Raw genomic sequence first — 19,369 nt, 5'->3', positions numbered from 1 at the left:
TGGGGGAGGGGGCGGAGCTGGGGGGCTCCCGGCGCGCGACAGCCCCGGTCGCGGCCCCGGCCCCGGCCCCGGCCCCGGCCCCGGCCCCGGCCCCGGTCGCGGTCGCGGTCGCGGTCGCGGTCGCCGTGCTCATTGTGGCCGGCGCCTGCTGCTGCACGGGGCTCTGGGGGGTGGCCGCGGGGGAGTGGGGGCGGGGCCCCGGGGGAGGGGACCTCGTCGCGGGTCTCGAGGCCAGAGCAGCGCAACTCGAGCGGCGGGTTCGCCTCCTGGAGCTGCGGCAGCAGCGGCAGCAGCGGCGGCGGCGTTGGCGCGAGGGGGCCGTGCAGGCGTGGGGGGCCGAGGAGGTGGAGGCGTGGGGGGCCCAGCACGACGAGGAGGAGGAGCAGGAGAGGAGGAAGAGGAGCATTGCGGAGGCGGTGGAGGCGGTGGTGAGTGGCCGGGCGAGTCGCGTTCGCTGAGCTCCACGGGCGTCTCTGTGCGCGCGCGCGGGCAAAGCCGATGTCAACCGCTCATTGGTTTAGTCGGTTAAATCCACGCGTGTAGAAATACAATAAAATAATGTTTAAACAAAAAAACAATCACGACGTTTCGATCACAACGCAAGCGATCTTCGTCAGGTGTCAAGAACAAATCACGGAGGTAAATACGACAAGAAGATGAGAGACGAGAGACAGGTTTGTTGAATTCTCTTGACACCTGATGAAGATCGCTTGCATTGTGATCCAAACGTCGTGATTGTTTTTTTGTTTTAATATAATTTTATTGTATTTCCACACACGTGACTTTGCCGAAAAAACCAATGAGTAATTTTATGCAGTCACGAAAGCTTTAATACGAAGTTAACCGGTTTTTTGTTTTAACCACCATGCGGTTACCGGTAATGCAAAAAACGCACCACCCCCTGGCGTGGCTGATCCTCGCCGCCTGTGAATTTCTATCGCCTTGAACCAAAACACCATCGCCAACCATCACCAACCATCGCCAACCATCGCCAACCATCACCCACCATCACCAATCATCGCCCACCGTCACCCACCATCGCCAACCATCACCAACCATCACCCACCATCACCAACCATCGCCAACCATCACCAACCTTCGCCCACCATTGCCCACCATCACCCACCATCGCCCACCATCACCCACCATCGCCAACCATCAGCCACCATCACCAACCATCACCACCCATCACCAACCATCACCAACCATCACCAACCATCGCCCACCGTCACCAACCATCACCAACCATCACCACCCATCACCACCCATCACCACCCATCACCAACCATCACCAACCATCAAGAACCATCGCCAACCATCACCAACCATCACCAACCATCGCCCACCATCGCCAACCATCACCAACCATCACCACCCATCGCCAACCATCACCAACCATCGCCAACCATCGCCCACCATCACCAACCATCACCCACCATCACCAACCATCACCAACCATCACCCACCATCACCAACCATCACCAACTATCACCACCCATCACCAACCATCACCCACCATCACCAACCATCATCCACCATCACCAACCATCGCTCACCATCACCAACCATCATCCACCATCACCAACCATCACCACCCATCACCAACCATCATCCACCATCACCCACCATCACCAACCATCACCAACCATCACCAACCATCGCCCACCATCACCAACCATCACCAACCATCACCAACCATCACCAACCATCATCCACCATCACCAACCATCGCCCACCATCGCCCACCATCACCAACCATCACCAACCATCACCAACCATCACCAACCATCGCCCACCGTCACCAACCATCACCAACCATCACCACCCATCACCACCCATCACCACCCATCACCAACCATCACCAACCATCAAGAACCATCGCCAACCATCACCAACCATCACCAACCATCGCCCACCATCGCCAACCATCACCAACCATCACCACCCATCGCCAACCATCACCAACCATCGCCAACCATCGCCCACCATCACCAACCATCACCCACCATCACCAACCATCACCAACCATCACCCACCATCACCAACCATCACCAACCATCACCACCCATCACCAACCATCACCCACCATCACCAACCATCATCCACCATCACCAACCATCGCTCACCATCACCAACCATCATCCACCATCACCAACCATCACCACCCATCACCAACCATCATCCACCATCACCCACCATCACCAACCATCACCAACCATCACCAACCATCGCCCACCATCACCAACCATCACCAACCATCACCAACCATCACCAACCATCATCCACCATCACCAACCATCGCCCACCATCGCCCACCATCACCAACCATCACCAACCATCACCAACCATCACCCACCATCACCACCCTTCACCAACCATCACCACCCATCACCAACCATCATCCACCATCACCAACCATCACCAACCATCATCCACCATCACCAACCATCACCACCCATCACCAACCATCACCACCCATCACCAACCATCATCCACCATCACCAACCATCACCAACCATCACCACCCATCACCAACCATCGCCCACCATCACCACCCATCACCAACCATCACCACCCATCACCAACCATCACCAACCATCACCCCCCATCACCAACCATCACCAACCATCGCCAACCATCGCCAACCATCACCAACTATCGCCAACCATCACCCACCATCACCCACCATCACCAACCATCATCCACCATCACCAACCATCGCTCACCATCATCCACCATCACCAACCATCGCTCACCATCATCCACCATCATCAACCATCGCCAACCATCACCCCCCATCACCACCCATCGCCAACTATCACCAACCATCACCAACCATCACCAACCATCGCCCACCATCACCCCCCATCACCAACCATCACCAACCATCACCACCCATCACCAACCATCGCCAACCATCACCAACCATCACCAACCATCACCACCCATCACCCACCATCACCAACCATCACCAACCATCACCACCAATCACCAACCATCGCCAACCATCACCAACCATCACCAACCATCACCACCCATCACCCACCATCACCAACCATCACCAACCATCACCAACCATCGCCAACCATCACCCACCATCACCCACCATCACCAACCATCACCCACCATCACCCACCATCACCAACCATCATCCACCATCACCAACCATCACCAACCATCACCACCCATCACCCCCCATCACCAACCATCGCCAACCATCGCCAACCATCGCTAACTATCGCCAACCATCACCCACCATCACCCACCATCACCAACCATCATCCACCATCACCAACCATCGCTCACCATCATCCACCATCACCAACCATCGCTCACCATCATCAACCATTGCCAACCATCACCCCCCATCACCACCCATCGCCAACTATCACCACCCATCACCAACCATCGCCCACCATCACCAACCATCACCAACCATCACCAACCATCACCACCCATCACCAACCATCACCCACCATCACCAACCATCGCCATCCATCGCCATCCATCACCAACCATCACCAACCATCACCACCCATCACCCACCATCACCAGCCATCGCCAACCATCACCAACCATCACCAACCATCACCAACCATCACCACCCATCACCCACCCATCACCCACCATCACCAACCATCGCCAACCATCGCCAACCATCGCTAACTATCGCCAACCATCACCCACCATCACCCACCATCACCAACCATCATCCACCATCACCAACCATCGCTCACCATCATCCACCATCACCAACCATCGCTCACCATCACCAACCATCACCAACCATCACCAACCATCACCACCCATCACCAACCATCACCCACCATCACCAACCATCACCCACCATCACCACCCATCACCAACCATCGCCCACCATCACCGACCATCACCACCCCGTGTAGCCTGTAACAGACTGTTGGGGGCATGCGCCATTGGCGAGTAGCACCGGTGATGGCGGGCATGGCACACGACGGGAGTGGGTGGCCACCACCACCACTACCACCACCACTACCACCACCACCACTACCACCACCACTACCACCACCACTACCACCACCACCACTACCACCACCACCACCAATACCACCACCACTACCACCACCACTACCACCACCACTACCACCACCACCACTACCACCACCACTACCACCAGCACCACTACCACCACCACCACCAATACCACCACCACCACTACCACCACCACTACCACCACCACCACTACCACCACCACTACCACCACCACTACCACCACCACCACTACCACCACCATCACCATCACTACCACCACCACCACCACTACTACCACCACCACCACTACCACCACCACCACTACCACCACCACTACCACCACTACTACCACCACCACCACCACCAATACCACCACCACTACCACCACCACTACCACCACCACTACCACCACCACCACTACCACCACCACCACTACCACCACCACCATCACTACCACCACCACCACTACCACCACCACTACCACCACTACCACCACCACCCCCTTTCTTCCAGCGTCACCTCAACCCCAGCCCGTGCTGACGAGCGCTTGACCCCTCGTGACCCCAAGTGCCAATTAGCGCTGAATCACAGCCAATCATCACCGCCCCCCCCCCTGCCTCCCTAGCGACTCTCTGAGTGGGAAATTAACGCCGCGTTGTCTTTAACGAGGACTCAAGAGGTGTGTGGCAGTGGAGTTAAGTGGTGGTGGGGTGGGTTTGTGGGGGGTGAGGGCCGAGGGCCTCTCGCAGGCAAGTGTAACACGTGGTAGTCGTGGGATTCGTCGGACTTTCGCGACCAAACATCCGTAAAGGAGAGGTGGGGGGGGAGGGTTATTTTTCTTGTTGCGTTTGATCGCGCGAAATGTACAGATGCTGCTGTCGTTAAACCGGCCACCACCCGACGCCCCAAACTCGTCAGGCTGTGCCGCGTCAACAGAGCCTGCCAATTGGTTGCTAAGAGTCGGCAGGAACCGCTCAACATTTACAATTCAAGTTCGACGTTTCGCACGATGGCTGGAGTTCGCTCCCCCCCCACCCCCCCCCACACCCCCCACCCCCCCCACCCCCCACGGACATCTGTGAAACTGCTGGACACTGTGCAAAAGAGCTTTAAAGCTTATCGGATTCATCCAGCATAAATAAAGCTTCTGAATTAACCCCCCCCCCCAATAAAACCGAACCAGCTGTGGTGTCCTGCACTAGGTCGACTCGGCATTGGCGGAGAACCTGGCCGGCGCCGGTGTGCAAAAGCGTGAGCGCTTCGGGAAGACAAAGGCGGTCGGGCGTGGTGCTGACTCCACCACCATCACCACCACCACCATCATCCCCCCGCGTCATTCTTTGTTCAGTAAAAAAAAAATAACCAACACGCTCGTCATTAACTGCACCGCGTGGCCTTAAACGTGCGGAAAAAAATAGGCGACGTTTCAGGCAATGACCCTTCGAGAGTCCGGAGGGTGAAGGGCTAAATACCCCTTCCCTCCTCCCCCAGGTGAAGTCACACCTGGCAGTACGCGCGCGCGTGGCGCGTGATGCCCCGGACCCCACCCCCTGCCTCTGTCCACCAGGTGAGTGCGGGTGCGAGTGTGAGCAGGTGACTTGTGAGCAGGTGAGTTGTGAGCAGGTGAGTTGTGAGCAGGTGAGTTGTGAGTAGGTGAGTTGTGAGCAGGTGAGTTGTGAGTAGGTGAGTTGTGAGCAGGTGAGTTGTGAGCAGGTGAGTTGTGAGCAGGTGGGTGCAGGTGCGAGTGTGAGCAGGTGAGTTGTGAGTAGGTGAGTTGTGAGTAGGTGAGTTGTGAGCAGGTGAGTTGTGAGCAAATGAGTTGTGAGCAAATGAGTTGTGAGCAAATCAGTTGTGAGCAGGTGAGTTGTGAGTAGGTGAGTTGTGAGCAGGTGAGTTGTGACCAAGTGAGTTGTGAGCAGGTGAGTTGTGAGCAAATGAGTTGTGAGCAAATGAGTTGTGAGCAGGTGAGTTGTGAGCAGGTGAGTTGTGAGCAGGTGAGTTGTGACCCAGGTGAGTTGTGAATAAGTGAGTTGTGACCAAGTGAGTTGTGACCCAGGTGAGTTGTGACCAAGGTGAGTTGTGACCCAGGTGAGTTGTGACCAAGTGAGTTGTGACCAAGTGAGTTGTGACCAAGTGAGTTGTGAGTAGGTGAGTTGTGACCAAGTGAGTTGTGAGCAGGTGAGTTGTGACCAAGTGAGTTGTGACCAAGTGAGTTGTGAATAAGTGAGTTGTGACCAAGTGAGTTGTGAGCAGGTGAGTTGTGACCCAGGTGAGTTGTGAGCAAGTGAGTTGTGACCCAGGTGAGTTGTGGCCCAGGTGAGTTGTGACCAAGTGAGTTGTGACCAAGTGAGTTGTGAATAAGTGAGTTGTGACCCAGGTGAGTTGTGACCCAGGTGATTTGTGACCCAGGTGAGTTGTGAGCAAGTGAGTTGTGACCCAGGTGAGTTGTGACCCAGGTGATTTGTGGCCCAGGTGAGTTGTGACCAAGTGAGTTGTGGCCCAGGTGAGTTGTGAGCAAGTGAGTTGTGACCCAGGTGAGTTGTGACCCAGGTGATTTGTGACCCAGGTGAGTTGTGAATAAGTGAGTTCTGACCAAGTGAGTTGTGACCCAGGTGAGTTGTGACCAAGTGAGTTGTGAGCAGGTGAGTTGTGACCCAGGTGAGTTGTGACCCAGGTGAGTTGTGAGCAGGTGAGTTGTGACCAAGTGAGTTGTGAGCAGGTGAGTTGTGACCAAGTGAGTTGTGATCCAGGTGAGTTGTGACCAAGTGAGTTGTGACCAAGTGAGTTGTGGCCCAGGTGAGTTGTGACCAAGTGAGTTGTGGCCCAGGTGAGTTGTGAGCAAGTGAGTTGTGACCCAGGTGATTTGTGACCCAGGTGAGTTGTGAATAAGTGAATTGTGACCAAGTGAGTTGTGACCCAGTGAGTTGTGACCCAGGTGAGTTGTGACCCAGTGAGTTGTGACCCAGGTGATTGCGTGCAACTGTGCAACTTATCGCGCGCGATGACAGTGGCCTTTAATCGGTGTTCGCTAGCAGCATGGACCCAACAGCCCTTGCGGGCATCACGTGGGGGACGGGGAGGGGGCATCTCTGTATTTGTGTGCAACTGAATATCTGTGTTTGTGTGCATCTGGATGCCAAACGCCGATGTGAGAGTGTGCACGTGTCTGTGTGTGTGTGCGCGCGCGTGTGTGTGTGTCTGTGTGTGTGTGGGGAGCGGTAGTGTAGCGGTTAGCGCTACGCTGCGCTATGAACCTGGCGACCCGAGTTCGATTCCCGCTCACGGCCGACACCAGTGACGATTATCTGAACCGGTCCCGGGCCTCCCCTAGGTCGACTCGGCCTCAAATGAGTACCTGGTGCGGTGTGTAAACATCGCCACTGGGGAGACAAAGGCGGTCGGGCGTGGTGCTGGCCACCCACCCCCTCGTGTACCGTTCCGCCCTTCATAGGTGCTCGCTAACAGCACTTGCCCCTACAGTCTGTTACAGGCTATATGGGGGATCTTTGTTTTTCTTTGTCATTGTTTGCACGCATGGGTATGGCAAGTATGGCTATGGGAGTATGTGAGTGCACGCGCGTGTGTACGCGTGTGCACGCGTGTGTTGGTATGCCAAGCGTGGTGTATGCGTGTGTGTCTTTGTTTGTTGGCAATGGGGAGCGGTGGCTCAGCGGTTTTGTCCCGTCCACAATCAACACCGCTGACGAATATTTGAAGCGGTCCTGGGCCTCCCGTACGTTGTCTCTCGGCCTCAAAATGAGTACCTGGTGCGGTGTGTTAAAAAAACAAAAATATGTCACCACTGGGGAGACAAAGGCGGACGGGCGTGGTGCTGACCACCCACCCCCATCGTGTGCCGTGGTGCCGGTCTTCATAGGTGCTGCTGCCGAAAAGCACTTGAAGCAACAGCCTGCTAAGGCTACATGGGGGATCTTTGGCTTTGGCTGTGTGAGTGTGAGCAAGCGAGAGCAAGTGAGGACTGGAGTGACTGAGTGGGTGGGTGAATGAACGAGTGAATGGATGAGTGAATGAGTGAATTAGTGAATGAGTGAATGAATGAGTGAATGAGTTAATGAGTGAGTGAGTGAGTGAATGAGTGAATGAATGAGTGAATGAGTGAATTAGTGAATGAGTGAATGAGTGAGTGAATGAGTGGGTAAGTGAGTGAATGAGTGAATGGATGAGTGAATGAGTGAATGAGTGAGTGAGTGAATGAGTTAATGAGTGAGTGAATGAGTGAGTGAGTGAATGAGTGAGTGAGTGAATGCGTGAATGAGTGAGGTGAGTGAATGAGTGAGTGAGTGAATGAGTGAGTGAGTAAGTAAATGAGTGAGTGAATGAGTGAGTGTATGAATGCGTTAATGAGTGAGAGTGAATGAGTGGGTGAATGAATGCGTTAATGAGTGAGTGAATGAGTGGGTAAGTGCCTGTTCAAGGCTACACGGGGGGGGGGGGGGGGATTTGTCTATTTTGTGTGGGTCCGCGTGCACGTGTCGGCGCGATGAACACGCTTGGCGAAGTACGGTGCGAAAGAAGTTCACCTTAACAAAGCACGTGCCTGTGTTCACGCGGTCTGCGCGTGCGTGAGAGATTTGTTTACAATGGTGTGTGTGTGTGAGAGACGCGAGAGAGAGAGACAATGGGGAGAGCATCAGAGAGAGAGAGAGACAGAGATGAACTTGTGAGAGGGAGGGAGAGATTGGGGGGGGAGAGAGAATGGATGGAGAGTGGCGGTGGGGAGGGAGAGACAGAGAGAATCCTACAACAGGTGTTAGGCTTATCACGTGTACCTCTCTCTCTCTATACCCCCACCACCACCACCACCGCTCTCTCCCCTGGGTGTGGGAGAGAGCGAGAGAGAGGAATGGGAGAGAGATGCACTAATTTGGGAAGGTTGCTCCGTCTATGTGCAGACGGTGACCTCCCTCACCGCTCGCCACACTGCAGGACTAACCACACTGCTCACCGCATTACTCACCACTCACCTCACTACTCACCACACTGCTCACCGCATTACTCACCACTCACCTCACTGCTCACCACACTACAATACTAACCACACTACTCACCACACTACTCACCAGTCACCTCACTACTCACCACACTACTCACCGCATTACTCACCACTCACCTCACTACTCACCACACTGCTCACCGCATTACTCACCACGCAACTCACTACTCACCACACTACAATACTAACCACACTACTCACCACACTACTCACCACACTGCTCACCGCATTACTCACCACTCACCTCACTACTCACCACACTACAATACTAACCACACTACTCACCACACTACTCACCAGTCACCTCACTACTCACCACACTGCTCACCGCATTACTCACCACACAACTCACTACTCACCACACTACAATACTAACCACACTACTCACCACTCACCTCACTACTCACCACACTGCTCACCGCATTACTCACCACGCAACTCACTACTCACCACCCTACAATACTAACCACACTACTCACCACTCACCTCACTACTCACCACACTACTCACCACACTACAATACTAACCACACTGCTCACCGCATTACTCACCACTCAACTCACTACTCACCACACTCCAATACTAACCACACTACTCACCACACTACTCACCACTCACCACACTACTCACCACACTACAATACTAACCACACTACTCACCAAATTACTCACCACTCAACTCACTACTCACCACACTACAATACTAACCACCACTACTCACCACTCACCTCTCTACTCACCACACTACTCACCACTCAACTCACTACTCACCACACTACAATACTAACCACACTACTCACCACACTACTCACCACACTACTCACCACTCACCACACTACTCACCACACTACAATACTAACCACACTACTCACCACACTACTCACCACACTACTCACCACATTACTCACCACTCAACTCGCTACTCACCACACTACAATACTCACCACACTACTCACCACTCACCTCACCACTCACCACACTACTCACCACACAACTCACTACTCACCACACTACAATACTAACCACACTACTCACCACACTACTCACTACTCACCTCACTACTCACCACACCACACTACCCACCTCACTAATCACCACACCACACTACTCACCACACTACTCACCAGACTACTCACCACTCAACTCACTACTCACCACACTACTCACTACTCACCACTCACCACTCACCTCACTACTCACCACCCCACACTACTCACCACACTACTTACCAGACTACTCACCACTCACCACACCACTCGCCACTCACCTCACCACTCACCTCACTACACACCACACCTCACTACTCACCACACCACGCTACTCACCACACTACTTACCAAACTACTCACCACTCACCACACCACTCGCCACTCACCAGACTTCTCACCGCTGATCACGTCTCACCACTCTGCTCACCACTCTGCTCACCACTCTGCTCACCACTCTGCTCACCACACAGCTCACCACACAGCTCACCACACAATCACCACAACATCCTCACCACACCCCATACTCACAATACTCACCATACACTACAAACAACTCACCCCTACCACACTCACCCATCACTCACCACTCCATATAATACAAGCAAAGGTCCCCCGTATAGCCTTAACAGACTGCTGGGGCAAGTCCTGTGAGCGAGCAGCACCTATGAAGGCCGGCATGGCACAAGAGGGGGTGGATGGCCAATACCACGCCCGGCCGCCTTTGTCTCCCCCGTGCTAATGTGTTACACACACACACCAGGTGTTACACACACACCAGGTGTGTTACACATACACACACACACCAGGTGTTACACACACCAGGTGTGTTACACACACACCAGGTGTGTTACACACACCAGGTGTTACACACACACACACACCAGGTGTGATACACACACACACCAGGTGTGTTACACACACACACACCAGGTGTGTTACACACACACACCAGGTGTGTTACACACACACACCAGGTGTGATACACACACACCAGGTGTGATACACACACACCAGGTGTGTTACACACACACCAGGTGTGTTACACACACACACACACCAGGTGTGTTACACACACACACCAGGTGTGTTACACACACACCAGGTGTGTTACACACACACACCAGGTGTTACACACACACACACACCAGGTGTGATACACACACACACCAGGTGTGATACACACACACCAGGTGTGTGTTACACACACACACACACACCAGGTGTGATACACACACACCAGGTGTGATACACACACACCAGGTGTGTTACACACACACATCAGGTGTTACACACACACACCAGGTGTGTTACACACACACCAGGTGTGTTACACACACACACACCAGGTGTGTTACACACACACACCAGGTGTGTTACACACACACACCAGGTGTGTTACACACACACACACCAGGTGTGTTACACACACACACCAGGTGTGTTACACACACACACCTGATTCTCATGTGGTTAAGGCTGAGTCGACCCAGGGCACGGGGCGGATATTTATTTATCGATGTTGGCCGTGAGCGGAAATCGAACTCTGGAATTCGTAGCGCAGTGCGCTAACCACTGTGCCACCGCTCCTACCCCCCCCGTCCCCCCCCTTCTCCCGCCCCTCGCTGTCTATGAGTGCGCGCTTTATCCCTCGAGAGAGACAGCGGCGAGTCTCGCCTCTATCCCCGTTGCCAGGGCAACTGGGGACACGAGGGGGGGGACACGGGGGGGGGGGGTTCAGTGACCCCCCCCCCCCCCCCACAGTAATCGCCGTCCCGGTTTGACCCCGGATGTGGGCGCTGGAGACAGACGGAGAGGGGGGGAGGGGGGAGGGGTGGTGGTGGTGGTGAGTGTGGTGGTGGTGGTGGTTAGCGTGGTAGTGGTGATGTTGAAGATGGTGGGGGTGGTGATGTTGAAGATGGTGGGGGTGGTGATGATGGTGGTGAGTGTGGTGGTGATGATGGTGGTGAGTGTGGTGGTGATGATGGTAGTGAGTGTGGTGGTGGTGGTGATGTTGAAGATTGTGGTGGTGGTGATGGTGCTGATGTTGAAGATGGTAGTGGTGATGATGGTGGTGAGTGTGGTGGTGATGACGGTGATGACTGTGGTGGTGATGGTGATGTTGAAGATGGTAGTAGTGGTGATGATGATAGTGAGTGTGGTAGTGGTGATGTTGACGATGGTGGTCATGATGGTGGTGAGTGTGGTGGTGATGTTGAAAATGGTGGTGGTGAGTGTAGTGGTGATGATGGTGGTGATGTTGAAGACGGTGGTGGTAATAGTGGTGGTGATGGTGGTGGTGAGTGTAGTGGTGATGATGGTAGTGAGTGTGGTGAGTGTAGTGGTGATGATGGTGGTGATGTTGAAGACGGTGGTGGTAATAGTGGTGGTGATGGTGGTAGTGAGTGTAGTGGTGATGATGGTAGTGAGTGTGGTGGTGATGTTGAAAATGGTGGTGGTGAGTGTAGTGGTGATGATGGTGGTGATGTTGAAGACGGTGGTGGTAATAGTGGTGGTGATGGTGGTGGTGAGTGTAGTGGTGATGATGGTGGTGATGTTGAAGACGGTGGTGGTAATAGTGGTGGTGATGGTGGTGGTGAGTGTAGTGGTGATGATGGTGGTGATGTTGAAGACGGTGGTGGTAATAGTGGTGGTGATGGTGGTGATGATGATGGTAGTGAGTGTGGTGGTAACGCTCTGTGCTACGAACCCGGCAACCCGACTTCAATTTCCGCTCACGACCACCAACACCCGTGACGAATATTTTAACTGGTCCTGGGCCTCCCCTAGGTCGACTCAGCCTCAATGAGTACCTGATGTGGTGTGTAAACAATCTAAGCACTGGGGAGACAAAGGCGGCCGTGCGTGGTGCTGGCCACCCTCCCCCTCGCGTGCCGTGCCGGCCTTCATAGGCGCTACTCGCTAACAGCAGCACTTGCTCCACCGGTCTGTTAAGGCTACACGGGGGATCTTTGTCTTTGTGTTTTGGGTCGTGGTGGGAGAGGGGAGGGGGGAGTGAACACGACACGGGAACGTGGAAGCGGAGATGCGAGACAGGGAGAGAGGAAGCGAGAGGAAGGGAGATGCAAGAGGAGGAGCAGGAGGAAGAGGGTTGACGGGAGGAGAGAGGGAAGGGGAGACAGCAGAGATGGGGAGACGGGCAAACGGAGAAAAGAGACGGAAGCGGAGAGGAGAGAGGGGAGGGCGAGGCAGGAAGAGGGGAGTAGGGGAGAGAAGAGACGGGGTGGTTATCCCTGGCACCAGGGCACATGCCCTCAGTGGTTGGCCACTGTGGGTGAGTGGGTGGGAGAGTCGGTGGGTGGCTGAGTGAGAGAGTGAGTGGGTGGGTGAGTGAGTGGCTGAGTGAGTGGGCTAAAGGGTGAGTGAGTGGGTGAGTGAGTGGGTTGATGGGTGAGTGACTGAGTGAGTGGGTTAAAGGGTGAGTGAGTGGGTGAGTGGGTGAGTGAGTGGGTTGATGGGTGAGTGACTGAGTGAGTGGGTTAAAGGGTGAGTGAGTGGGTGAGTGAGTGGGTTAAAGGGTGAGTGAGTGAGTGGTTGGGTGGGTTGATGGGTGAGTGAGTGGCTGAGTGAGTGAGTGGGTTGATGGGTGAGTGAGTGGGTTATAGGGTGAGTGAGTGAGTGGTTGGGTGGGTTGATGGCTGAGTGAGTGGCTGAGTGAGTGGTTGGGTGGGTTGATGGGTGAGTGAGTGGGTGAGTGGGTGAGTGAGTGAGTGGTTGGGTGGGTTGATGGCTGAGTGAGTGGTTGATTGAGTGGGTTAAAGGATGAGTGAGTGGCTGAGTGAGTGGCTGAGTGAGTGGTGTGAATGAGTGAGTGGGTGGATGCGCGGGTGGATGGCTGGTTGGTTGAGTGAGTGGCTGAGTGAGTGGTTGGGTGGGTTGATCGGTGAGTGAGTGAGTGGGTGAGTGAGTGGCTGAGTGAGTGGTTGGGTGGGTTGATGAGTGAGTGAGTGGTGTGAATGAGTGAGTGGATGGCTGATTGGCTGAGTGAGTGGTTGATTGAGTGGGTTGATGGTTGAGTGAGTGGCTGAGTGAGTGGCTGAGTGAGTGGCTGAGTGAGTGGCTGAGTGAGTGGCTGAGTGAGTGGCTGAGTGAGTGGCTGAGTGAGTGGTGTGAATGAGTGAGTGGATGAGTGAGTGAGTGGATTGCTGATTGGTTGAGTGAGTGGATGTGTGGTGAACTTCATCGTATCTCATCGAACAGCACTTTCCCCGACAGTGAGTCGAGGCTAAATGAGGATCTTTGTCTTGTGGAGATGGAGAGAGAGAGGGGAGGAGGAGGGGGGGAGGGGGTGAACTAGAGCTGAGGGGAGGATGCGGAACCGGGGGGGGGGGGGGGTCGCGGTGTGAACTTGACTCGAGGCGGGGGGGGCTGCTTAGGACGAGAAACAGCAGACGGGGAGAGAGGGGGGCACGGTGATAAAGACACGGGGGGAGATAAACACGGGGGGAGGGGGCACGGGGGGAGGGGGCTCGGGGGGAGGGGGCACGGGGGGAGGGGGTACGGGGGGGAGGGGGCACGGGGGGGAGGGGGCACGGGGGGATGGGGCACGGGGGGAGGGGGCACGGGGGGAGGGGGCACGGGGGGAGGGGGCACGGGGGGGAGGGGGCATGGGGGAAGGGGGCTTGGATTCAAACATCAGCCTCACAGGGTGCGGTGTCTTTAGGGGTAAATGAGCCAAGGGGGGGGGGGTCCTCTTTAAACTCACTCAGAGTCCCCGATCGACCCCTAATCCTGGGATCGGGTAACAGAATGGCTCACCAGGGGGTAGGCGGGGGGAGGGGGGGTTCCGGGGGGATGGGGGGGAGAGAGACAATGATCCGGCACAGAGTCGGACGTGCAAAGACCCTGTCAAATACACACACTGATACATACTGATACACACACAGACATACTGATACACACTGATACACACACACAGACTGATACATACTGATACACACACAGACTGATACACACTGATACACACTGAAACACACACACATACTGATACACACACAGACTGATACATACTGATACACGCACAGACTGATACACACTGATACACACTGAAACACACACACATACTGATACACACACACAGACTGATACATACTGATACACACACAGACTGATACACACTGATACACACTGAAACACACACACATACTGATACACACACACACATACTGATACACACACACACAAACTGATACACACACACACATACTGACACATACTGCTACACACACATACTGACACATACTGATACACACACATACTGACACATACTGATACACACACATACTGATACACACACACATAGACATACTGACACATACTGATACACACACATACTGACACATACTAATACACACACACATAGACATACTGACACATACTGATACACACACATACTGACAGATACTGGTACACACACATAGACATACTGACACGTACTGATACACACACATAGACATACTGACACATACTGATACACACACACATAGACATACTGATACAAACACACATACTGATACATACTGATACACACACATACTGACACATACTGATACACACACACAGACTGACACATACTGATACACACACACAGACTGACACATACTGAAACACACACCCATACTGATACACACACACAGACTGATACACACACACATACTGACACATACTGATACACACACACATACTGACACATACTGATACACACACATACTGACACATACTGATACACACACACACATAGACATACTGACACACACTGATACACACAAACATACTGACACATACTGATACACACACACATAGACATACTGACACATACTGATACACACACATACTGATATACACACATACTGACACACACACATAGACATACTGACACACACTGATACACACAAACATACTGACACATACTGATACACACACACATAGACATACTGACACAAACTGATACACACACATACTGATACACACACATACTGATACACACACACATAGACATACTGACACATACTGATACACACACATACTGACACATACTGATACACACACACATAGACATACTGACACATACTGATACACACACATAGACATACTGATACATACTGATACACACACACATACTGACACATACTGATGCACACACACAGACTGACACATACTGATACACACACACAGACTGATACATACTGATACGCACTGAAACACACACACACACATACTGATACACACTGATAAACACACACATACTGATACACACTGATACACACAGATATACTGACACATACTGATACACACACACACACTGATACATACTGATATAAACACACACACATACTGATACATACTGATACACACATACACACACATACTGATACACACACACAGACATACTGATACACACACACACACATACTGACACATACTGATACACACACACATACTGACACATACTGATACACACACACATACTGACACATACTGATACACACATACTAACACATACTGATACACACACAGACTGATACATACTGATACACACTGAAACACACACACACATACTGATACACACGGATACACACACACATACTGATACATACTGATACACACACAGACTGATACACACTGATACACACTGAAACACATACACACATACTGATACACACACACAGATACTGATACACACTCACACAGACTGATACACACACATACTGACACACACTGATACACACAAACATACTGACACATACTGATACACACACACATAGACATACTGACACACACTGATACACACAAACATACTGACACATACTGATACACACACACACATAGACATACTGACACAAACTGATACACACACATACCGATACACACACATACTGATACACACACACATAGACATACTGACACATACTGATACACACACATACTGACACATACTGATACACACATAGACATACTGACACATACTGATACACACATACTGACACATACTGATACACACACACACATAGACATACTGACATATTGATACACACACACACATAGACATACTGACACATACTGATACACGCACATAGACATACTGATACATACTGATACACACACACACACATACTGACACATACTGATGCACACACACAGACTGACACATACTGATACACACACATACTGATACACACACAGACTGATACATACTGATACGCACTGAAACACACACACACATACTGATACACACTGATAAATGCACACACATACTGATACACACTGATACACACAGATATACTGACACATACTGATACACACACACACTGATACATACTGATATACACACATACTGAAACACACATACACACACAGACTGATACACACTGATACACACACAAACAGACTGATACACACTGATAAACACACAAACACACATACTGATACATACTGATGCACACATACACACACATACTGATACACACAGACATACTGATACATACTGATACACACACACATACTGACACATACTGATACACACACACACACTGACACATACTGATACACACACACACATACTGACACATACTGATACACACACACATACTAACACATACTGATACACACACAGACTGATACATACTGATACACACTGAAATACAAACACACATACTGATACACATTGATACACACACACACATACTGATACATACTGATACACACACACAGACTGATACACACTGAAACACACACACACATACTGATACACACACACATACTGATACACACACACAGACTGATACACACACACATACTGACACATACTGATACACACATAGACATACTGACACATACTGATACACACACATACTGACACATACTGACACATACTGATACACACACATACTGATACACACACACACACATAGACATACTGACACATACTGATACACACACACATACTGACACGTACTGATACACACACATAGACATACTGACACATACTGATACACACACATACTGACACATACTGATACACACACATAGACATACTGACACATACTGATACACACACACACACACAAAGACATACTGATACACACACATACTGATACATACTGATACACACACATACTGACCCATACTGATACACACACACAGACTGATACATACTGATACACACACACACATACTCACACATACTGATACACACACACATACAGACTGATACATACGGATACACACACACAGACTGATACACACTGAAACACACACACACATACTGACACATACTGATACACACACAGACTGACACATACTGATACACACACAGACTGATACATACTAATACACACACACATACTGACACATTCTGATACATACTGATACACACACAGACTGATACACCCTGATACACACACACAGACTGATACATACTGATACACACACACAGACTGATACACACTGATATACACACACAGACTGATACACACTGATACACACACACACAGACTGATACACACTGATACACACACACAGACTGATGCACACTGATACACACACAGAGACTGATACACACTGATACACACACACACAGACTGATACATACTGATACACACACACAGACTGATACACACTGATACACACACACACAGACTGTTACACACTGAAACAAAGATCCACCGTATACCCTGAGCAGACTGTTGGGGCAAGAGCAGCACCTATGAAGGCCGGCACGGCACACGAGGGGGAGGGGCGACCAGCGCCACGCCCGGCCGCCTTTGTCTCCCCAGTGGCGATGTTTACACACTTCACCAAAAACTGATTGTTGCGTCTAGTTTGGTGGTCCTTCCCCCGCACCTCCGATTAGCACGGTTGGATACGTACGGTGCGAAAGACGTTCACCGTATATACATACTCATTTGAGGCTGAGTCGACCTTGTGGAGGTCCAGATAATCGTCACTGGTGTTGGCTGTGAGCGGGAATTGAACTGGGTTCGATTCCCGCTGACCAATACTGATACACACACTGACACATACTGATACATACACACATAGACATACTAACACATACTGATACACACACATACTGACACATCCTGATACACACACATACTGACACATCCTGATACGCACACATAGACACACTGACACATACTGATACACACACACATAGACACACTGACAAACACTGATACACACACACATACTGACACATACTAATACACATACACACATACTCACACATACTAATACACATACACACATACTGACACATACTGATACACACACAGACATACTGACACATACTGATACACACACACATAGACATACTGACACATACTGATACACACACA

At 51.6% G+C, this 19,369-nt stretch overlaps 1 long non-coding RNA gene across 1 annotated transcript in view; it reads left to right on the top strand.

Moving 5' to 3' along the window:
• The first annotated feature begins 208 nt into the window (after nucleotides 1–208).
• The window catches only part of LOC142925525 (uncharacterized), a 37,564-nt gene continuing 18,403 nt past the window's right edge, over nucleotides 209–19,369 (top strand). Inside the window, exons 1-2 of the long non-coding RNA XR_012942473.1 lie at nucleotides 209–428; nucleotides 5,503–5,578. This is a non-coding gene — a long non-coding RNA (uncharacterized LOC142925525). The remainder of the gene's footprint in view (nucleotides 429–5,502; nucleotides 5,579–19,369) is intronic.

The sequence above is a fragment of the Petromyzon marinus genome, chromosome 21 (genome assembly GCF_048934315.1).
Source record: "Petromyzon marinus isolate PM22_M1 ecotype Great Lakes invasive population chromosome 21, UKy_Petmar_22M1.pri1.0, whole genome shotgun sequence".
Lineage (NCBI taxonomy): Eukaryota > Metazoa > Chordata > Hyperoartia > Petromyzontiformes > Petromyzontidae > Petromyzon > Petromyzon marinus.
Note: the sequence above shows the minus strand (reverse complement) of the source record. Positions and strands in the feature narration are given on the sequence as shown.